The following is a 22,915-nucleotide window of genomic DNA, read 5'->3' as shown; positions in this document are numbered from 1 at the left end:
GCTGACATGAAGGCATCGAGGGGCCATATGCAGGGCAGTGACATGAAGAGCACTGGGTTTTGGAATGTCCCTCTGGCCTTGGTGTGGAGAACTGAATGAAGGAGCATGGACTTGGACATAGGGAGACTGGGGAGCAAGCCAATGGTTTTGGGGTTCACAGTGGGATAAAAACAAGTGGGAGGTCCCACTTACAATAAGGAAGATAACCTGGATTTCTTGTGCTGTGAGCCCATTTCCTGCCCATCTACCTCCTGCCAACCTCTCTGCTGCCACCTAGGTTCTTCTGCATCTGCCATCTGCCAACCAACTTGCTCTCAGACTTTCTACACACCCAGCCCCTGCAAACAGCCTTGCACTTTATGTTCTCCTAGTCTCTGCAAGTCACACTCCTTGTGTAAACTCCATACATACTCCCTTGCAATCCTAAGGACAGAGTGTCTTCAAAGTAGTCACTTAGTGCATGGCATAAAGGGCTATCCCTAGTCCTCAAGGTGCAGCTTGGGCTATCCTAAGCACAAGAGGGGGTGGACCAGGGCTTCTCAACTTTAGTGTTATTGACATTTGAGCTGAATAATTCTTTGTTGTGAGGACCATCCTTCAAATTGTAGGATATTAAGCAGAATCCCTGGACTTTACCAACTAAATGCTAGGAGCATCCTGATTGCCTGATTGTGATGATCAACAATGTCTCCAGACAGTAGCAAACATCCCTGGGGATGAGGGGCAAAAATCGCCCCTGTTTGAGAACCACTGGGTTAGTGGCAGAGGGAGGAACTCAGAGGTGGAACTTAACCAGCACATTGGTGTCAGGGTTACTGTCTCATCAGGCCATTGAGATTTATCTCTATCTCCTTATAGAGTCAAGAGGAGTTGGCCAGGGTTTTAAATCTCTGTCCCAAGCACAGTCCCAGTGATTCATATAAATTATAGCAATTCTTTGAGGTAAGATTTCTTTCCCTCTATTTTATAAGATGAATATGAGTGACAAACAATCCAAGGGCCCATAAACAGAGACAAGAAAATTGTGGTATATTCACACAATAAATACTATGCTGCAGTGAAAACAACTGGACAGGGACACCTGGGTGTCTCAGTCAGTTAAGCATCTGACTTTGGCTCAGGTTATGATCCCAGGGTCCTGGGATCTAGTCCCACGTTGGGCTCCAGCAGGGAACCAGCTTCTCCCACTGCCTGCCGCTCCCCCTGCTTGTGCTCTCTCTTCCTCTGACAAATAAATAAATAAAATCTTAAACCCCCCTCCCAAAACCCCACAACTGGACAATGGCCATATGCAAAACAGTGGTGAACCTGACCAGAGTAGAGCTGATAGAAAAAGCCTCAAGACCACATATATGTTTATAAAGCTCAAAAACAACACCTTCCACACATGCATACATGTATGTATGAGTATACATACATGTGCACATATGCACACACATACACACAAATATATACCTTATATATATGCACAAGGGAATGCTAAACACGGAATTTAGGATAGCCACAGGGAGTAAGAAACATACAAAAGTAACATACCATGTAAATACATGTAACATACAGAACACACGGTTCTGTCCAAAGTCTGTGTTTTTTTATGCATCATCATGTTTCTTGATGTGATCACAACAGCCCTTGGTGATACACCAGGTACCTTTAGTGCCTTGAACCGCAGCAAAATGAAAGACGTCCCTATTGAGACATTTTTTTCATCTTTATTGAGGTATAATTGACAAAATTGTAAGATATTTGAAGTGCAAACTGTGATGATTTGATATACATATGCCCCATAAGATTCCTCCCATCTAATTAATTAACACATCCATCACCTCATATTTTTGGGAGGGAGGAGTGTGAGAACATTTAAGTTCTCTTAGCAAGTTTCAGTTATGCAATACAGTATTATTAACTAGAGTGACTATGTTATATATTAGATCCTCAGACCATACTCATCTTATAGCTGAGAGTTTGTACCCTTTACCAACAACTTGAGAAGTTTCTTTAGGAGGAAGAAAGGCAAGAACAGAATCGGAGAAAAATGGATGTAAAAATTGATTGTTTTAAAACAATAAAAGTGGTATGTATGAGTATAGGACATTGACACCTTTTTCAGGTTGAAGTTGACATGGTTTCTCAAATATATTCATGTTCCCATTATGACTGACCTATTTGGTAAGAACAAAAGTATTTCTTCTGAAAGATGAGAGCTCTGGGATGTAGACAGGAATAAAACAGAGTGCAGTGATCCTTGCAGTTTGCAAGGTGCCAAAATGATTAGTGATGAGTTGGATGGCAAAAGGAGTGATTGGTGCTATAACACAAAAAGCAAAGGTAGAATAAAGGTATTTTAATGACAAGGCTGAGGATTTCCCAGGCATCATTCTGATCAGAAAAATTTCTCTTCCTTTTAAAATGAGGGTGAGGAGGAGGGTGCCAAGGAGAAGGTATTCTTTAGCTGGTACTTTGAAAAGTACCTTCCAGAATTTCCAGCATTTTCAGTAATTGTGAGGCAGCTAATAAAAATAAAAATAACCTGAGCAATAGCAATGTGGTTAATAGATAAACTCTTAGTACTTTGAATACTTGGGTAATGACCTGACACGTCCCACAGAGTGAGTTAGCAGCAGAGCCAGAAAATGACACTAGCCCCGTTGGGATCCCAAGGCCATGATCTTTCTATTCTGTTGTGAATCTCTGGTGTAAACCATGGACCAGTGTGGGATGCTGAAGTGGTCTGATGATACAGAGCCAGGATGAGCCCAGAGAAAGAGGGGAAGAATTAGGACAACCAACGCCTCCTAAGTCCCTCTTTGAAGAGGGTGATTTAACACTAAAATTACTTTGCAGTGATGTCCTTATATCACTTTTGGATGTAGTTTTATATTTATAGAATTTATATGTTGTGAACTCTGTAATATGATTTAATTCTTGGCAAAATATCTTGCAGTTATTAAAATTTCCAAATTAAAAGATTGTGTTTGGGTGTATGGATAAGTAGAGGTAAGTACTCATACCAGTTTAATCCAGTCACTGGAGTGGATGAATGGTCCCCAGCATGGGGCCTGGGCCACCTGCCCATGAGTCAGTGCACTGCTATACAAATGTCAGTCTTCAATCACTATATTACAGTCTTTCTCTTCCACTCCAAAGTCAGGAGGTCTAACAGATAATTAAGATCAGAGGTTTTGGGGTCAGCCCAAACTAGGTTTGGATCTTATTTCAAACTTTTATTACTTGCATAATTTTGGGAATTCAGGATTTAAACCCTCTGAGTTAGTTTTGCTGTAGTAGTGAGTATTACACCTACTACCTAGGGTCATCGCAAGATTCAATGAAAAATACAGTCAAGGACTTGGTGTATAGTAAGTATGCTATAAATGGAATGGAAGCCATTCCTACTACTACTACTGCTATTATTAGTGGTACTAATAAAACTGAGTTTCAGGAAAACCAAATGGGAAGGTTCTAGAAAGAAGTGGAGACATTGAAGTGCCTTTGGGATGCACTGCCTGATTTTCTGTTTGCCATCTCAGACATCACCCTCTTTCAACTAGGTCAAGGCTTCATTTCCTGATTGTCTAAATGGTGCAGAACGGCATTCCTCGAGGAAGAGCAGGTTGCTTTGGCTGGGATGAGGCCTCCTGATGAGAGGTTAGTTCAGGGAAAGCCCTGCTTCAGGGAGGCTGGAGAACAACCTGTAAAAGAGACAGGTCATCCCAGAGCAGGAACAGCATCAAGGAATCCAAACTCTGCAAAGAAAACTCTCAACTCAACAGACAAGTTTTTAAAGTGGGGACAATATCTATCCAGGCTCCTGAAGCCTGCTAATCAGATGTTTGTAGGCAAATGAGTAGAAACAATAACAAGGAAAGATGCTCTAAGTTGTACCAACACCCCTAGTGAAGGACTATAAAAGCCCCCATATAGTAGATGTCTTTCACACTCAGGTATACTGAGTTTGCAACTTCCTAGCAAGGTTAACAGCAGTGCCGTGGGGGACAGCTGTTGTCCCAGAACCATCATGGCCATTCCAGCTGTGCCCACTTTCATGTGTTCAAATGGTGGTGGCTTCCGAAATGGTATCTGTTTGCCTAGTTCCTGCCGGAGCAGAACATGGCAATTGGTCACATGCCAAGAAAACCGTCAGCCATCCAACAGTGCCCCAACTGGCTGTGAACCTGCTTCTTGCCAACCTACCTGCCTTCCAGCAACTTCTTGCGTTGGTTTTGTCTGCCAACCCATTTGCTCCTGCACAGCATGCTATGAATCTGGCACTGGTCAGTCTGCTTGTCTGGTTAGCTCATGCCAACCCTCCTGCTCGGAATCTACCAGTTGTCAGGCAAACTGCTGTGAATCCAGCCTCGACCAGCAAAGCTCCTGCCAAGAACCTGTCTTTGTGTCCGGATCATGTCAGGCAGCTGGTGGCCAATCGATCTGCTGTGACACTAGGTCCTGCCAGCCATCCTGCTCTGAGGTAACTTCCTGTATTGAAAATTCCTGCCCACCAACCATCTGTGCAGCTAGTCCATGCCAGCCAACTTGCCGCCAACCAGGTTCATGTCAGCCCATTAATGGTGAAGATCAGCTCTGCAAATCAACTTATTACCAACCCATCTGCTACATTTTCAAGACTTGCCAATTGGTTCCCTGCCAGCCATCAACTTCTGTGTTCAGTTCTTGCAATCCTACATGCTGTGTGTCCTCCCCTTGCCAGCCACTTCACTGCCAACCAGCACCTTCCATATCCCTCATCTGCCAGCCAGTGGCTAACTGCCAGCTCCCATGTTTTGTAAAGAACCCTTGCAAACGAGTTTCCTGTGGCACAGTGCTTTCTGGCCAACCAACTTGTGATGGATCCACTTCCTGCAACCAAGGTGGCCGCGAATCCCCTTCCTGCCAACCAGCTTGCTGTGTGACAGGTTTAGGCAAATCATCCAGCAGTGGCTGCAATTGCTTTCAACCAACTGCCCCAAGTCTCTGCAAGACCAGCACCTGCTCGCCAACTTCCTGACACCCAGTCACGAGTCCAACTTCTGTAAGGAAACACTTCACTGATGCAGCACCCTTCACACCTCCTCTGAGGTCTGCCACTATCTGCAAGTGCATTGCCACCCTGTGGGGACCTCTTCTGGCTGAGTGCAAATGCTATCTGTGTGGTAACTTCATTCTGAGTCCAGCCCCACGTTCTCTCCAGGTGCTGATGAGGGGATTTGTCCAGCCACTAAGAGATCTTTCTTCATCAAGGAGAACCTTTCTGCAAGCATGGTCCACACTACGCCTTGCATTTCCTCATGTTGTCAATTAATTTCACCTCAGCAAAGCCTTCTCTCCAGTTTTTCTTTCTTTTGATGTTGCCCAGTCTTTAAAAAGACTCCTTTGATGCCAACTGCTAATAAAAATGTGAGTGGTTAAGCATAATGAACAAAACTCTCAGAATGCTTTCATTCCTTTCAATACACCCCTACATAGATTTCCTTCAGATCACATTTGAACATGATGACCTTGGGCCCTCTAAGTTAGTGGGTCCGCCTTGGTCTGCAAGGGTGGCTGGTGTCCGCAATTATAGATGCTCAAATTGGAAGGGAGAAATGAGAAACAACCCCTTGGCTTCCAATCTTTATATCACCAAAAGCTCTTTTGAGTTGAGTGGGCTTCATTTCCCCACAGTGAACGGACTTGGGAAGCCAAAGACAGAAATGGTCTAGGGAGGCCTCAGACTAAAATAAACTAAGGTTTTTGGCCATTGAGAATAGCTAAGGTTGATTAACTTAACACTATTGTGTTTTTTTTTCTTTTTAAAGATATATTTATTCCAGAGAGAGAGAGAGAAAGAGCTAGCAGGCAGGGGCAGAGGGAGAGGGAGTCCTAAGCAGACTCTGCGCTGAGTGCAGAGCCAGATCCCACAACCCTGAGATCACAATCTGAGCCGAAACCACGAGTTGGGACACCCAACTGACTGCACCACCTAGGCACCCCTTAACACTAGTTTTAATGATCAGTTCACTTAATGGACCATTTAAATAAAATGTAAAATTAGAAATTTTTGTCTGTTGTTTGCTTATGTTTTTGACATTTTAAGAGGCAGTTTTAAAAATAACTAATCTAAGGAAACATCTCACTGAATGTTCCTACTATGTAATTATCAAATCTAAACATTTAGGAGATGGTTGGACTGGTTTTCTTTTGGGGAAAGATTAGAGGGAGGTTTGCAGAATGTATTTGTAGCAATTATGCAGAATCCTTCCTCAAGGGGATCTGGCTTCCCCTTTAATCAAAGGCTCTGGGTCTGTGAAATGATTTAGGTCTGAAACTCAGAACATTCTTATATGGGTCCATAAGGGGACACATTTGAGGCTGCTCATGTTTCTGTGATAATATAGATTTTAAAGGAAATCTGTGTCCATCACTAGGAGAGTGGGTAGACAGCAAGAGGTGATTCTTTCCATGAGGTATTGTTTTGGTCTGGTTCTCCAGAGAGAACCAATAGGATATATATAAAGAGATGTAATCAAAGGAATTTTCTTGTGTGATTTTGGAGGCTGATATGTCCAAATCTGTAGTGTGGGCCAGCAGGTTAGATATCAAGGAGAGCTGACAGTGAAGATGAAGTCTAAAGGCTGTTTGCTAGAGAATACACCTTAAAGAAAATAAAATAGTTGCCTATAGGAAGATAATGGGGCATAAGGAGAGTAGGAATTAAATTAGTTGGTATATAAGTACATAAAGAAAAATATAGGACATAGATCTTGCAAGGACAAGAAGTGGTAATGTGCCATAAGGAATATAATTAACTCAATTATTTGCAACTGAAGTCCGAAAAGAAAATTAAAAACAGGAAGAAGAGAGGGACCTTGATATTGCAAAAGAATTACCATAGATGGAATGTCTTCTAGAAATGACATTTTGATGGATACCCCATTTAAATTCTCTCTCCACATCTTCCATGGAGATTTCAGTCATGCCTGAGGAAGAATGAGGCTCTGGAAAGTGTGATGCCTCTTACCTCAGTCCTGGACAGAACTGTCAACACTTTCTTACTTTATAGATTTAAGGAATTATATCTCCTCAAATAATTTGTTTACTAATACCAAAATTCTTGACATAGCGGAATTTCAAATTTCATTTTGCAATAGTAAAAACCCATCTCTATGTATGTTAATTTTTTTTTTTTTTTTACATTACCAATTGTGGATTTCTCTGTTGTACTGGGTACCTGCCAACATGCAAACTGAACATTTTAAACATGGCAAGTGTAAAAGGTGTACTGGGAAACCATGTACCTCTTCCATACTTGGCAACAGTTTAAATAACAGAGCATTTATTGGCTCCTTTCAGGTTTGCTAGGACTTGTCCATAAAACATCTGAACCTCCTATTATAAACAATGTTCTGCCAAGCCTGAACATGCTTACAAATAAATCTTTATTTACACTTAGGTCCCAAATGGGGGAGCAAAATACAGGGAAGTTTTGAGAAAAATATTACAAACACCCACCACTCAGAATGGGCATTTTCTTATATCTACTTTGGATCTTTAAAAAACATAATTGAAGTAAAACATTATTGATAAAGTTGAAGTCCCTTTTGTACACGTCTCCAGCTCTGAAACATTTACCTTCTTCGCTTCTCAGATACAACCCTCCCCGGTACTATTTATATAAACACATAAACAATGACTAATATTTACAAAGCATTTAATATTAGCAGTAGGGTTTGGAAATTTAAGAATTTACATATACAATGTAAAATTACCCAATTTTCTTTTTTCCTTCGCTATTGCTTTTAAGAATGACATTTTTAAAACCAAGAATTAAGATTTATATCAATAATTAATATAATTTATTATTAAGAATTAAGAATAAATGTGTTTTATTGCATTTTGATACACGATCTGTTTCATTATAGTAGTTATTGCTGCATAACAAATGACCCCAAAAGTTAGTGGCCTAGAACAACAAACATTTATTATCTCACTGTTTCTGTGGTTTAGAAATCTAGGTGTGGCTTAGCTAGGTATGTCTAGTTCAGGTTCTTTTATGAGGTAGTTGTTGAGATGTTGGCTGGGGCTTCAGTCATTTCATGACTTGGTTAGGGAAGGATTCACTTCCAAGCTCACTCACGTGGCTTTGGCAGGCTATAGGTTCTCACCAGCCGTTGGCCAGATATATCATTTCCTTGCCACATGGGCTTCTCCATACATTAGCTGATAGTCCTCATGGCCTAGCAGCTGGATTCTCCCAGAGCAAGGGTTCCAAGAGGGAGAGAATGCGCACCTGATATGAAAGTCACAGTTCCTTTACAGCCTAATCTTGGAAATGACATCCCACCACATTCATTGTACTCTCTTCACTAGAGGCAAGTCAGTAAATCCAGCCCACACTCAAGTGAAAGGCATTGCACAAAGACATGAATACTAGGAGGTGGGATAATTGGTAGTCATCTTAAAGGCTGCCTACTACACTCTGCTTTTTAGCCCCCAGTGATCCACATAATAAATATACTTACTCACTACTACAGTCCTCCCACCTCTCATCTTATTACACCATAAGCTCAAAGTCCAGAATCTCATCACTGAAATTAGGCCCAAGTGTGGATGAATCTCCTTGGGTGTGACCCCTTAAGTATAGTTCCAAAGTACACTCCTTCTAGATCTATAGACTTGTGAAACAAAAGAGAGAAATTATCCAAAAGGAAGGATAATGGCAGTAAATCTGATGGTGTGAACTTCAAAGCAACTAAAGTTTTTGAAGAAGGAAAAGGAAGAATGATATTGTTAGTGGCAAAGCCACTGTGAGAAGTAGGTTTTCTACTCTGAAAAGTGCCTTGGTCAAAATTCAGGGCAATGACACCTAAATGATCATGGACTTCATCAAATCTTAATAGCTTAAGTAATCTTGCCAATCAGTTGGCCAAATTATCCATTTATTTATACAATCATTCTGTGACATCCCTATTAACTTTTATTTGAGTCTATGTTTGACCATCTTCAGAGAATGGGATGCTCTACTTCCCAAGGAAACACTGCTTCTCTGGGCAGCTCCAGGAGTGAGTTTTCACTTATTTTTGCCTAAATTAATATTCATAGTTCCCATGATTGTTCTTGTTCCTTGATTCCATAATGCCAACAGAAGCTATGTCTTCTGCAGATAGATATTTCCATATTCAGACACACTGGGGCATTCCTTTCTCCCAAATATCTTTTCTCTGAGATAATTATAACCAGATACTGCCATTATTTTCTTCTTCTTCTTTTTTTTAAAAGATTTTATTTATTTGCAAGAGAGAGAGAGCACAAGCAGGGAGAGCAGCAGGCAGAGGGAGAGGGAGAAGCAAGCTCGCCACTGAGCAGGGAGCCCGACGTGGGGCTCGATCCCAGGACCCTGAGATCATGACCTGAGCCAAAGGCAGACGCTTTACCGACTGAGCCACCCAGGCGCCCCATAGATACCTCCATTCTTTATGATGTGATTTGAATTCCAGTTCCATCCCCAGGATAGTTGCTCTCCTCAAGACACTTTTAAATTATTCAATATTCCTTTAAAAAGGGCATGATCAGAACCTAAGTCAAGATCTAGTTATTTTCTAACCAGCCCAGTATATGGAGAAATCATCTTACTCTTTTGAGTATAGTTCATTTTCCCCTTGGATAATGTCTGCCTGATGATGTAATTAAATACTATTCTCTAAGTTAGCTATCTCAGCCCCCACTAGGAAATTTTCTGGGATTTGAGTGACTAAGTGAGGTGAGAGTGCATCTGTCCTCCTGTAGGGGCCACTTCTGTCACTCCTCAAGTGGTTTCTTGGTCCCTTTATTGATATCCCCTGCTCCTGCCTTGGCATGCCTGTTGCTAAGTTCATATTCCTATCCCATTAATACTGATGTCCTTACTGCCATTGCAAGGAAGAGAGAGTTCTTCAGGTTCATCTTTAATACCAACTTCAGATATATGGCTCTTTAATTTACGTCTGAGTTAACCATAGTGCTTCCTCCTTAGAAACCTCCACATGCTTTGAGTATCTGCAAAAAATACTACCCAGTGGATCTGCCCCAAGTGGTCTGCTTAACTGCCCCTCTAGTACATCTCTTATCCAGAATCTAAGCTTGAATTTGGGGTCAAGTGTTTATTATTATTGTATGAAGTGAGATGCTGTCATTGGAAATGAGTGTATCTTGGCATATGCCATTCAGTCCATGCTTCTGCACTCTTCTCATAAGTTAAGAGTCCTTTTCAATTATCCTGTTGATATCCAGGTTCATGTTCTACTGAATTTCATTGACCAACTAATCTAGCAAAAAAAGAAAATTAAATTCTTTGACATGACTTGGTTTAAGTGGTCCTGTGTTCTCTCTTTCTCTAGGGGTTCACAAAGGATCTTTTTTTTTTTTTTTGAGGCAAGATCAAACTTACATATGTATGGTCTACAGAAATTTGAAAATAGAATGGCATTTGCTTGTCTCAACACATTTAGCATTACTTTTTCTTTAAGATTCCTCAAATATCAATGTGTGTTTTACTTCCAGTTTTTTGGTGCTCTGGGCCATTATGTGCATAGCATACAGTGACATGAATGTACCTAGAGAATCTAGGTGCTTGTAAAATCTAGTTGTCCTTATAAATGTTTAGTCATTTTTTCCAATTTGATTATTCCCCCTTGTCTGAAAAGACAGATACCAGGTAAGAGTCTTTCTAGGATAACCTCACATTCTTTGTGCTACACTGCAGAGGCAGGGCTCAGATCTTATTTCATTCCTGGGTCTCAACATGAACTAAGGAGAATAGACCCTTTTTATAAGCCCGGATTTTCCTTGTCAGATACGAACATGTTGACAGCTCATTAGTTGGGTGAGGGGTGCATATGAATGCATTATGTAAAAAAAAAAAAATAGCAGCATCATACTGAGGAGTTTACTTCATATCAAACTCCTTTTGGTAGTTGTAGTCTCTTTATTCAGATTGAAAGGAATTAAAATCTCTTGCTCTCTCTCTCTTATTGTTGCAGGGTTTCCCCCTTTGGTTCAGAAGGAAACATTACAATCTTCATTTTTCTTTTACGATAAAAATATCTCATGCTTGGGGGGAAAACAATGTATGAACAAAAAATGGAAAGCCCGGGTCCCTCAGTATCCCATCCCACCCAAATCCTGCTCCCTGGAACAAACTACTGATTTCTGATTATTTTGCCCTAATCTTGGATTTCTCTTTCCCTTTACAGAGGGTTGGTTGTTTTCCCAGTTTGAAAGATGGAAGAAAAATAAAAGAAGCATTTTTGTTGATCTCACCAGTTTGCCCACATAAAGGGGTTTGTCTTAAACAATAGTCCCATGACTTCAGGAAGTGGGTTTCCTCTGAAAATCTACTTTCTCAGAAACTTCTTGGCAATGCCCTGAATCTAGCTGGAGCTGGAGAAATATTTGATGATAGTGACTTTATGATAAATAGTCCAGAGTTTTTGCAAACAAAGTCAGAGTGTTGCTCTTTAGAGGGCCACTTACTTACACTCTAAGGCAGCCCTGGATGGGGTCTGTAATCTTAGCCCAATGTCTTAAAATGTGGCCTCTTATCTGAGTGGTGTGGGAATAGATGTGAAAGAATTTTATAAAATGTAATATGCCCTCTAAATGTAAGAGCTTATGAAGGACACACTACATGTAATCTAGGTCACAAAAAGATATGCGAAATGAGCCAAGTTTTAGGTGATCAACTTGGAAATGCCTTACTTGCAAAGAAAACAATTCAAATGACCATAATGGGTAGAAAACAAATTATAAACACAACAAAGAAATGTGAAAGGAAGACATTTTAGAGGTGGAAAATTAACCAATTATTAGGATAGTCAGCAGGGATGGAGGATGGGGATGGAGAATTTTATGCATAAACAATTTCTAATGACACTTATTAGCTAAACCCAAACTATCACTAGTAGCCATAAAGCCCAACTTCTTGGCAAGGGCAATAAAGACTAGGATGTGTTCTCTCTCTTTTTTTTGAAGATTTATTTATTTATTTTAGAGGCAGGGAGGGGCAGAGGGAGAGGGAGAGAGAGTCTCCTCAAGCAGATTTCCTGCTGAGCGTGGAGCCTGATGTGGGACTCGATCTCATGACCCTGAGATCATGACATGAGCTGAATCAAGAGTTGGATACTTAACCAACTGAGCCACCCTGGCACCCCAAGGGTGTGTTTTCTTAAATCAAATCCTGTTATTTCCCTCGTAACATATTTCATCAGAGGAATAAGCATAAATAGCCCATTTTACAGTATTTCAAACCATCAGGAAAGGAGTCAACTCCACTAAACTGAACTACCAGTAAAGAGGGGGAAGAAAGAGCAAGTCACTCAATGCAAGAATGTCCAACAGTCATGGATGCACCAGGCGTACCTTTCTTGGGATGGATTTGTATAAATGAAGTTAATATTTACAGGTTTAAAGAGGAGGAGGAAGCAGCAATTCAGGCACTAAACAGGATGACTCAATAATTTGAAATACAGAAAACCCTATAAATGATATTACAAACAGCAACAACAACAACCAACAACAATAAATTCCCTACTGTATAATAGCTAATTGTGCAATAGCAGAGATATAGATTGTTCAAAGTCTTCAAGGACATTATAAGTTATTTTAAGGATCAGCAAGCTAAAACAGCTCTTATATTCAAATCCTGGTACATATATTTCAAATGCTGGGATGTTCACTTCATCCCCAGAGAGACTATTTCTTATTTCCATCAGCTCAGACTGTATGAAAATTATCTCTGATGCTTAAACCCATCTAGTCTCTTTGTCTTAGATTCCCTATGATTTTTCAGATTTTCAAATATTACCAATAAGGGTTCGGGTTCTCACTTGGAAGGTGTCTCAGTATTTTGAGAGGTAATTTGTCTAAGGTTAAGAAACTAGAACTCATTTGGAGAAACTAGATTTTCTCCATACCGTTTACACCCATTTGGGGCCACCAATCCCTATTTGTAATTTTCTTTCTGCACAATACCATTCAAATGTGATCTTTTACATACATAATATTGAGAGGCCTTCCTTTCTTATGTCATAATTATAATTTTAAAAGTGGATTTTAAATGAAGTCTTATGTCTTCTTATAGTCGCCTATTTTTGTGGGGGAAAAATACTGTTTTTTTTTTTTTTTAGTCTCAGTTGTTCATTTTATACATTAAGTATATTTATGCTTTGCTATATTTCTCACCATTGGTCAATTACAGGGAAGTGCTTCAGAAGAACTGGGTTGACTTTGCTAAGAATCAACCTCATTTGTCCCTTTTCATCTCAATCTTTGTCCCAAGCAAGAATCTGAATGAAACTGAAGAGTTTAGTTTTCAGTAGGCCCTTATCTTGGATGAAGAATGCTTTTGTTTAGAAAGAGGGCCCGAAGGCTTTCTGGCCAGGGACAGGTTACAACCCTTGCAAACACAGAGGTAATAAAGGATGAGTGAAGCATGCATTCTTCCCTTACTGAGTTCTCACTATACAATTTAGGCTCTTTGGATTTATATTCTGGACATGGAGGAAGAGTCTGATAATAGACCTTTATGGTGTGTAAATCAAGGATCCTCAAAAGACAAGGCCTGGGAGAGCTAATGGTGCAGGACTTCTTTTCCTTTAGTGTCCATGGTTCTTGGTCAGTTCAGTTCAAAGAATGAAGAGATAGATCAGATGAAGAGTGGTGGGCAGCAAAGTAAAGCGATAGTAAAGCAAAATTTATTGAGTGATAGTACAAAGCTTCCAAAGAGGGAGGGGACCCAAGAGGGTTGCCACTGGAATTTTTAAGTCTAGGGGTTTTTATGGGTTTGTTGGTGGGCTATTTTAATCTGGTTAACCCTGTCGCACAATCAGGTTTTTGTCCACATGCTCATCTACCTATCAGGTAGTTGTTCACATGGGAAAGGGTGGAGGGCTCGTTCCAGGGTGGTGTAAAATCCTTTTAAGGGTGGTTTCCTCTTGGAGAGGGAAGCCTTGTCCCTGCCTGTCTTTCTTCCCACTATCCTTCATTACTAACACCAGATTCTACACCTCCTAGAAATGGCCTCTTATCAAGAGGTTTTCATGCTGTCAGGAGGTGAGATTGGGAAGAAAGAGTTGTGTCTGTTTTGAGATTGGACACAGCCTGCCCTGTACACTCAGTTTCCATTAACATTGGTAAACAGGCACATTTTTAGTACACCCTTTTAGTTCTTCCCCTAAGTTCTTAGCAATAGGGTGACTGGAGGAAAAAATATGAGGGTGACCTAAAATCATGGGTTTGATTCATGGGTCTGGCAGAAGCCAAGAGCAGTGGAGCCTCTGTGGGTAGCTCAGTCTAGGGATAGTCCACTAAAGGACTGGGAAAAGGGAGGGGAGGGGACCGATAGCACAAATACCAACATGTCGAGGGATGGGAGAATCAAAAACAAAAGGCTTATATTTGAACTTCGATGTCCATTATGTTTGCAACTATGTCAGATTTATAAATTAAGCCTTAAAAATTTTAAAAAAAATTTCAATTCAGTTGAGTTAACATATGGTGTATTATTGTTTTAGGGATAGAATTTAGTGATTCATCAGCTGCATATAACACCCAGTGCTCATTAATTACATCAAGTGCCCTCCTTAATGCCCATCACCCAGTTACTCCATCCCCCCACCCACCTCCTCTCCAGTAACTCTCAGTTTGTTTCTTATAGTTAAGAGTCTCTTATAGTTTGCCTCCCTCTCTATTTTTATCTTATTTTTCCTTCCCTTCCCCTATGTTCATCTGTTTTGTTTCTTAAATTCCACATGAGTGAAATTATATGATTATCTTTCTCTGACTTATTTTGCTTAGCATAATACCCTCTAGTTCTATCCATGTTGTTGCAAATGACAAGATTTCATTTTTCTTATGGCTGAGTAATATTCTGTTGAATATATATATACCACATCTTTATCCATTCATCTGTCGATGGGCATCTGGGCTCTTTCCATAGTTGGCTGAGCATATGGTTTTTAAAGAAATATGAAAAGACTGAGCTGGAATATCATTGTGTTGGTAGATCTTGTCATCATTTGCAAAGGATTCTAACCACCATAGAGACTAAATGTTGTGAACATCTCTCTGGTCAATTTCAATGAACAACTCTTAATAATCTAAATTTTGGGGGGAGGAGCAAGATGGTGGAGGAGTAGGAGACCTAAATTTTGTCTGGTCCCAGGAATTCAGCTAGATAGGAATCAAACCATTCTGAACACCTACAAACTTAACATGAGATCGAAGAAAAGAATAGCAGCAAATCTCTCAACAGAAAAGCGACCACTTTCTGCAAGGTAGGACGTCTGGAGAAGTTAATCTGAGGCGATATTTGGGAAGATAGACCACGGGGGGAGGGAGCCTCCCTCAGCCGGCTACCAGCAAGTGATAGAACAGCGGAGCACAAAATTGGAACTTGTAGACGTCTGCTCCGCTGAGGGACGTCACTCCAGTGGCTAAGCTGGGGGTGGAACCCTCGCTGGGACAGTGTGGTCTCAGGACCCTTGGGGTCACACAAAGACTGGGGGTGCCTGAGTGCAGCAGAGCTTCCAGGTATTGGGGCAGGGAAGCCAGCTCCAGAGACAGAGCTGAGGAGTGGGCTCTCAGCTTGGGGTTGCCCTAAACCATGATCTGTGGCACAGTTGGGCCCTGCTCTTCCAGCAGGGACCCAAACAAGTGGCAGATCCGGGGAGATTCCCCTTCTTCCCCTGGGGGGAGTGGTGCGGGAGGGCACTGCAGGGATCTGCTGGGTTTGGAGACTCCAAATGGGATTGGGTGCCAGAGATAGAAATGCTCGGTCACAGGCCGGGTGAGCACGGAGTGCGGCCGGAGACCGGGGAGACAGGAGTGATTGACTGCTTTTCTCTGGGGGTGCACTGAGGAGTGGGGTCCCAAGTTCTTGGCTCCTCCAGGCAGAGATTGGGAGGCCGCCATTTTCACGCTCATCCTCCAAAGCTGTACAGAAAGCTTGCAGGGAACAAAAGCTACCGAGAGCAAACGCGAGCAGAGCAAGAGCAGGGCAATTCCACCTCAGGCAAAGACATTTGAGAATCACTGCAACAGGCCCCTCCCCAAGAAGATCAGCAAGATCAGCCAAGACCAGGTTTACCAATCAATGAGAACGGCAGAACTCCAGCACTAGGGGAATACAGCATATAGAATTCATGGCTTTTTTTCCCCCATGATTCTTTAGTCTTTCAAAGTTAATTTTTTAAATTTTCTTTTTTTTCTTTTTCTATTTTTTTGAATTTTCTTTTTCCCTTTTTCAACCAACATATTATCAATCCCTTTTTTAAAAATCTTTTTTATTTTTCATTTTTAGAGTCATATTCTATCACTTCATTGTAGTAAACCTTATTTTTGGTATATATATAAGTTGTTCTCTCTTTAAAATTTTGGGATACAGTTTCTTCTAACAGACCAAAATATACCCTAAATCTCTAGTGTATGGCTTTGTTCTAGTCTCCTGCCTGATCACATTCTCTCCCTTTTTTTTTTTTTTTCAAATTTCTCTTCTTTCTTTCTTTTTTCAAACAACTTCTTATCAATTCCTTTTATAAAATCTTTTATAATTTTCATCTTTACAGTCATATTCCATCCCTTCATCATATTTACCCTTATTTTTGTACATATATAGTTTTTCTTTCTTTAAAATTTTGGGAGGCACTTTCTTCTAACAGACCAAAATACGCCCAAAATCTAGTGTGTGGCACTGATCTGTTCATGAGCCTGATCATATTTGATCATATTTTTTTTTCTTTTTTCTTCTTTTTCTTTCTTTTCCTCCAGTTTCAGGTCTCTTCTGATTTGTTTAGTGTATGTTTTTCTGGGGTCGTTGTTACCCTGTTAGCATTTTGTTCTCTCATTAATCTATTCTCCTCTGGACAAAATGACAAGACAGAAAAAATCACCTCAAAAAAAAGAAGAGGCAGTACCGACTGCCAGGGACCTAATCAATATGGACATTAGTAAGATGTCGGAACTAGAGTTCAGAATGACGATTTTAAAGATACTAGCTGGGCTTGAAAAAAGCATGGAAGATATTAGAGAAACCCTTTCTGGAAAAATAAAAGAACTAAAATCTAACCAAGTCGAAATCAAAAAGGCTATTAATGAGGTGCAATAAAAAATGGAGGCTCTAACTGCTAGGATAAATGAGGCAGAAGAGAGAATTAGTGATATAGAACACCAAATGATGGAAAATAAAGAAGCTGAGAAAAAGAGAGATAAACAACTACTGGATCACAAGAGCAGAATTCAAGAGATAAGTGATACATAAGATGAAACAACATTAGAATAATTGGGATCCCAGAAGAAGAAGAAAGAGAGAGAGGGGCAGAAGGTATATTGGAGCAAATTATAGCAGAGAACTTCCTTAATTTGGGGAAGGAAACAGGCATCAAAATCCAGGAGGCACAGAGAACCCCTCTCAAAATCAATAAAAATAGGTCAACACCCCGACATCTAAAACTTACGACTCTCAGAGACAAAGAGAAAATCCTGAAAGCAGCTCAGGACAAGAGATCTGTAACCTACAATGGTAGAAACATTAGATTGGCAACAGACCTATCCACAGAGACCTGGCAGGCCAGAAAGGACTGGCATGATATATTCACAGCACTAAATGAGAAAAATATGCAGCCAAGAATACTATATCCAGCTAGGCTGTCATTGAAAATAGAAGGAGAGATAAAAAGCTTCCAGGACAAACAAAAACTAAAGGAATTTGCAAACACAAAACCAGCCCTACAAGAAATATTGAAAGGGGTCCTCTAAGCAGAGAGAGCCTATAAGCAACATAGGCCAGAAAGGAACACAGACAATATATAGTAACAGTAACCTTACAGGCAATACAATGGAACTAAATTCCTATCTTTCAATAGTTACCCTGAATGTAAATGGGCTAAATGCCCCAATCAAAAGACACAGGCTATCAGATTGGATTAAAAAACAAGACCAAAAGAAAGCTGGGGTGGCAATCCTTATATCAGAGAAATTAGATTTTAAACCAAAGACTGTAATAAGAGATGAGGAAGGACACTATATCCTACTTAAAGGGTCTATCCAACAAGAAGATCTAACAATTGTAAATATCTATGCCCCTAACATGGGAGCAGCCAATTTATATAAGCCAATTAATAACAAAAGCAAAGAAACACATTGACAACAATACAATAATAGTGGGGGACTTTAACACCCCCCTCACTGAAATGGACACATCATTTAAGCAAAAGATCAACAAGGAAATAAAGACTTTAAATGACACACTGGACCAAATGGACTTCACAGATATATTCAGAACTTTCCATCCCAAAGCAACAGAATACATATTCTTCTCTAGTGCCCATGGAACATTCTCCAGAATAGATCACATCCTAGGTCATAAATCAGGTCTCAACCAGTACCAAAAGATTGCGATCATTCCCTGCATATTTTCAGACCACAATGTTTTGAAACTAGAACTCAATCACAAGAGGAAAGTCAGAAACAACTCAAATACATGGAGGCTAAAGAGCATCCTGCTAAAGAATGAATGGGTCAACCAGGAAATTAAAGAAGAATTTAAAAAATTCATGGAAACCAATGAAAATGAAAACACAACTGTTCAAAATCTTTGGGATGCAGCAAAGGCAGTCCTAAGAGGAAAGTATATAGCAATACAAGCCTTTCCCAAGAAACAAGAAAGGTCTCAAATACACAACCTAACCCTACACCTAAAGGAGCTGGAGAAAGAACAGCAAATAAAGCCTAAACCCAGCAGGAGAAGAGAAATAATAAAGATCAGAGCAGAAATCAATGAAATAGAAACCAAAAGAACAGTAGAACAGATCAACAAAACTAGGAGCTGGTTCTTTGAAAGAATTAACAAGATTGATAAACCCCTGGCCAGACTTATCAAAAGAAAAGAGAAATGACCCAAATAAATAAAATCATGAATGAAAGAGGAGAGATCACAACCAACACCAAAGAAATACAAACAATTATAAGAACATATTATGAGCAACTCTATGCCAACAAATTAGATAATCTGGAAGAAATGGATGCATTCCTAGAGATGTATAAACTACCAAAACTGAACCAGGAAGAAATAGAAAACCTGAACAGACCTATAACCACTAAGGAAATTGAAGCAGTAATCAAAAATCTCCCAACAAACAAAAGCCCAGGGCCAGATGTCTTCCCAGGGGAATTCTACCAAACACTTCAAGAAGAATTAATACCTATTCTTCTGAAACTGTTCCAAAAACTAGAAATGGAAGGAAAACTTCCAAACTCATTTTATGAGGCCACCATTACCTCGATCCCAAAACCAGGAACAGACCCCATCAAAAAGAATTACAGACCAATATCCTTGATGAACATGGATGCAAAAATTCTCACCAAAATACTAGCCAATAGGATGCAACAGTACATTAAAAGGATTATTCACCACGACCAAGTGGGATTTATCCCTGGGCTGCAAGGGTGGTTCAACATATGCAAATCAATCAATGTGATACACCACATTAATAAAAGAAAGAACAAGAACCATATGATCCTCTCAATAGATGCAGAAAAAACATTTGACAAAGTACAGCATTCGTTCTTGATCAAAACTCTTTAGACTATAGGGATAGAGGGTACATACCTCAATATCATAAAAGCCATCTATGAAAAACCCACAGCGAATATCATTCTCAATGGGGAAAAACTGAGAGCTTTCCTCCTAAGGTCAGGAACATGGCAGGGATGTTCACTATCACCACTGCCATTCAACATAGTATTAGAAGTCCTAGCCACAGCCATCAGACAACAAAAAGAAATAAAAGGCATCTGAATCAGCAAAGAAGAAGTCAAACTCTCATTCTTTGCAGATGATATGATACTTTATGTGGAAAACCCAAAAGACTGCTAGAACTCATATAGGAATTCAGTAAAGTGGCAGGATATAAAATCAATGCACAGAAATCAGTGGCATTCCTATACACCAACAACAAGACAGAAGAAAGAGAAATTAAGGAGTTGATCCCATTTACAATTGCACCCAAAATCATAAGATACCTAGGAATAAATCTAACCAAAGAGGCAAAGAATCTGTACTCAGAAAACTATAAAATGCTCATGAAAGAAATTGAGGAAGACACAAAGAAATGGAAAAATGTTCCATGCTCATGGATTGGAAGAACAAATATTGTGAAGATGTCAATGCTACCAAGAGCAATCTACACATTTAATGCAATCCCTATCAAAATACCATCAACTTATTCCAAAGAAATGGAACAAATAATCTTAAAATTTGTACGGAACCAGAAAAGACCCCGAATAGCTAGAGGAATGCAAAGCTGGTGGCATCACAATTCTGAAGTTCAAGCTCTATTACAAAGCTGTCATCATGAAGATAGTATGGTACTGGCACAAAAACAGACACATAGATCAATGGAACAGAATAGAGAGCCCAGAAATGGACCCTCAACTCTATGGTCAACTAATCTTCGACAAAGCAGGAAAGAATGTCCAATGGAAAAAAGACAGTCTCTTCAACAAATGGTGTTTGCAAAATTGGACAGCCACATGCAGAAGAATGAAACTGGACCATTTCCTTACACCACATACAAAAATAGACTCCAAATGGTTGAAAGACCTCAATGTGAGACAGGAGTCCATAAAAATCCTAAAGGAGAACACAGGCAGCAACCTCTTCAACCTCAGCCGCAGCAACTTCTTCCTAGAAACATCGCCAAAGGCAAGGGAAGCAAGGGCAAAAATGAACTATTGGGACTTCATCAAGATAAAAAGCTTTTGCACAGCAAAAGAAACAGTCAACAAAACCAAAAGACAACCGACAGAATGGGAGAAGATATTTGCAAATGACATATCAGATAAAGGGCTAGTATCCAAAACCTATAAAGAAATTATCAAACTCAACACCCAAAGAACAAATGATCCAATCAAGAAATGGGCAGAAGACATGAACAGACATTTTTCCAAAGAAGACATCCAAATGGCCAACAGACACATGAAAAAGTGTTCAATATCGCTCAGCATCAGGGAAATCCAAATCAAAACCTCAATGAGATACCACCTCACACCAGTCAGAATGGCTAAAATTAACAAGTCAGGAAACGACAGATGTTGGCGAGGATGCGGAGAAAGGGGAACCCTCCTACACTGTTGGTGGGAATGCAAGCTGGTGCAGCCACTCTGGAAAACAGTGTGGAGGTTCCTCAAAAAGTTGAAAATAGAGCTACCATACGATCCAGCAATTGCACTACTGGGTATTTACCCCAAAGATACAAATGTAGGGATGCGAAGGGGTACGTACATCCTGATGTTTATAGCAGCAATGTCCACAATAGCCAAACTATGGAAAGAGCCAAGATGTCCATCAATAGATGAAAGGATAAAGATGTGGTATATATATACAATGGAATATTGTGCAGCCATCAAAAGGAATGAAATCTTGCCATTTGCAATGATGTGGATGGAATTAGAGGGTATTATGCTGAGCGAAATAAGTCAATCAGAGAAAGACATGTATCATGTGATCTCACTGATTTGAGGAATTCTTAATCTCAGGAAACAAACTGAGGGTTGCTGGAGTGGTGGGGGGTGGGAGGGATGGGGTGGCTGGGTGATAGACATTGGGGAGGGTATGTGCTATGGTGAGCGCTGTGAATTGTGTAAGACTGATGAATCACAGACCTGTACCTCTGAAACAAATAATACATTATATGTTAAAAAAAAAAAAAAGAAAAAGAAGATAGCAGGAAGGGAAAAATGAAGGGGGCGGAAATCGGAGGGGGGACGAACCATGAGAGACTATGGACTCGGAGAAACAAACTGAGAGTTCTAGAGGGGAGGGGGGTGGGAGGATGGGTTAGCCTGGTGATGGGTATTAAAGAGGGCACGTACTGAATGGAGCACTGGGTGCTATACGCAAACAATGAATCATGGAACACTGCATCAAAAACTAATGATGTAATGTATGGTGAGTAACAACATAAAAAAAGAGTAAAAGTTTGACTTTTTCTTTGCCAATTTGGATGCCTTTTATTTCTTTTTTTTTTTTAAGATTTTATTTATTTATTTATTAGAGAGTGAGAGAGAGAGAAACAGCATGAGAGGGGAGAGGCTCAGAGGGAAAAGCAGAGCCCCCGCCGAGCTGGGAGCCCGATGTGGGACTCGATCCCAGGACTCCAGGATCATGACCTAAGCCAAAGGCAGTCGCTTAACCAACTGAGCCACCCAGGTGCCCAAGGATGCCTTTTATTTCTTTTTGTTGTCTGATTACTGAGACTAGGACTTCTGGTACTATGTTGAACAACAGTGGTGAGAGTGGACTTTCCTGTTGTGCTTCTGACCTTAGGGGGAAAGCTTTCAGTTTTTCCCCATTGAGAATGATATTCACTGTGGGCTTTTCATTTATGGCTTTTATCATCTTGAGGTATGTTCCCTCTATCCCTACACTGTGGAGAGTTTTAATCAAGAAAGAAATGTTGTATTTTGTCAAATGCTTTTTCTGCATCTATTGAGAGGATCCTACGGTTCTTGCCCTTTCTTTTTATTAATGTGGTGTATCACTTTGATTGATTTGCATATGTTGAACCACCCTTGCAGCCCAGGAATAAATTCCACTTGGTCGTGGTGAATAATCCTTTTAATGTGTTGTTGGATCCTACTGACTAGTATCTTGGTGAGAATATTGCATCCATGTTCATCAAGGATATTGGTCTGTAGTTCTTTTTGGTGGGGTCTTTGTCTGGTTTTGGGATCAAGGAATGCTGGTCTCATAGAAAGAATTTGGAAGTTTTCCTTCCATTTCTATTTTTTGGAACAGCTTCAGAAGAATAGGTATTAATTCTTTAAATGTTTGGTAGATGGCTGAGTAATGTTCCATTGAATATATGAACCATATCTTCTTTATCCACTCATCTGTTGAAGG

General features: G+C 40.2%; 1 protein-coding gene across 1 annotated transcript in view; it reads left to right on the top strand.

The window, feature by feature from the left end:
• The window catches only part of KRTAP16-1 (keratin associated protein 16-1), a 53,664-nt gene that overhangs the window by 17,195 nt on the left and 13,554 nt on the right, over positions 1-22,915 (top strand). The gene's annotated exons all lie outside the window — the stretch shown is intronic.

This window comes from Halichoerus grypus, chromosome 2 (assembly GCF_964656455.1).
Source record: "Halichoerus grypus chromosome 2, mHalGry1.hap1.1, whole genome shotgun sequence".
Classification (NCBI taxonomy): Eukaryota; Metazoa; Chordata; class Mammalia; order Carnivora; family Phocidae; genus Halichoerus; species Halichoerus grypus.
Note: the sequence above shows the minus strand (reverse complement) of the source record. Positions and strands in the feature narration are given on the sequence as shown.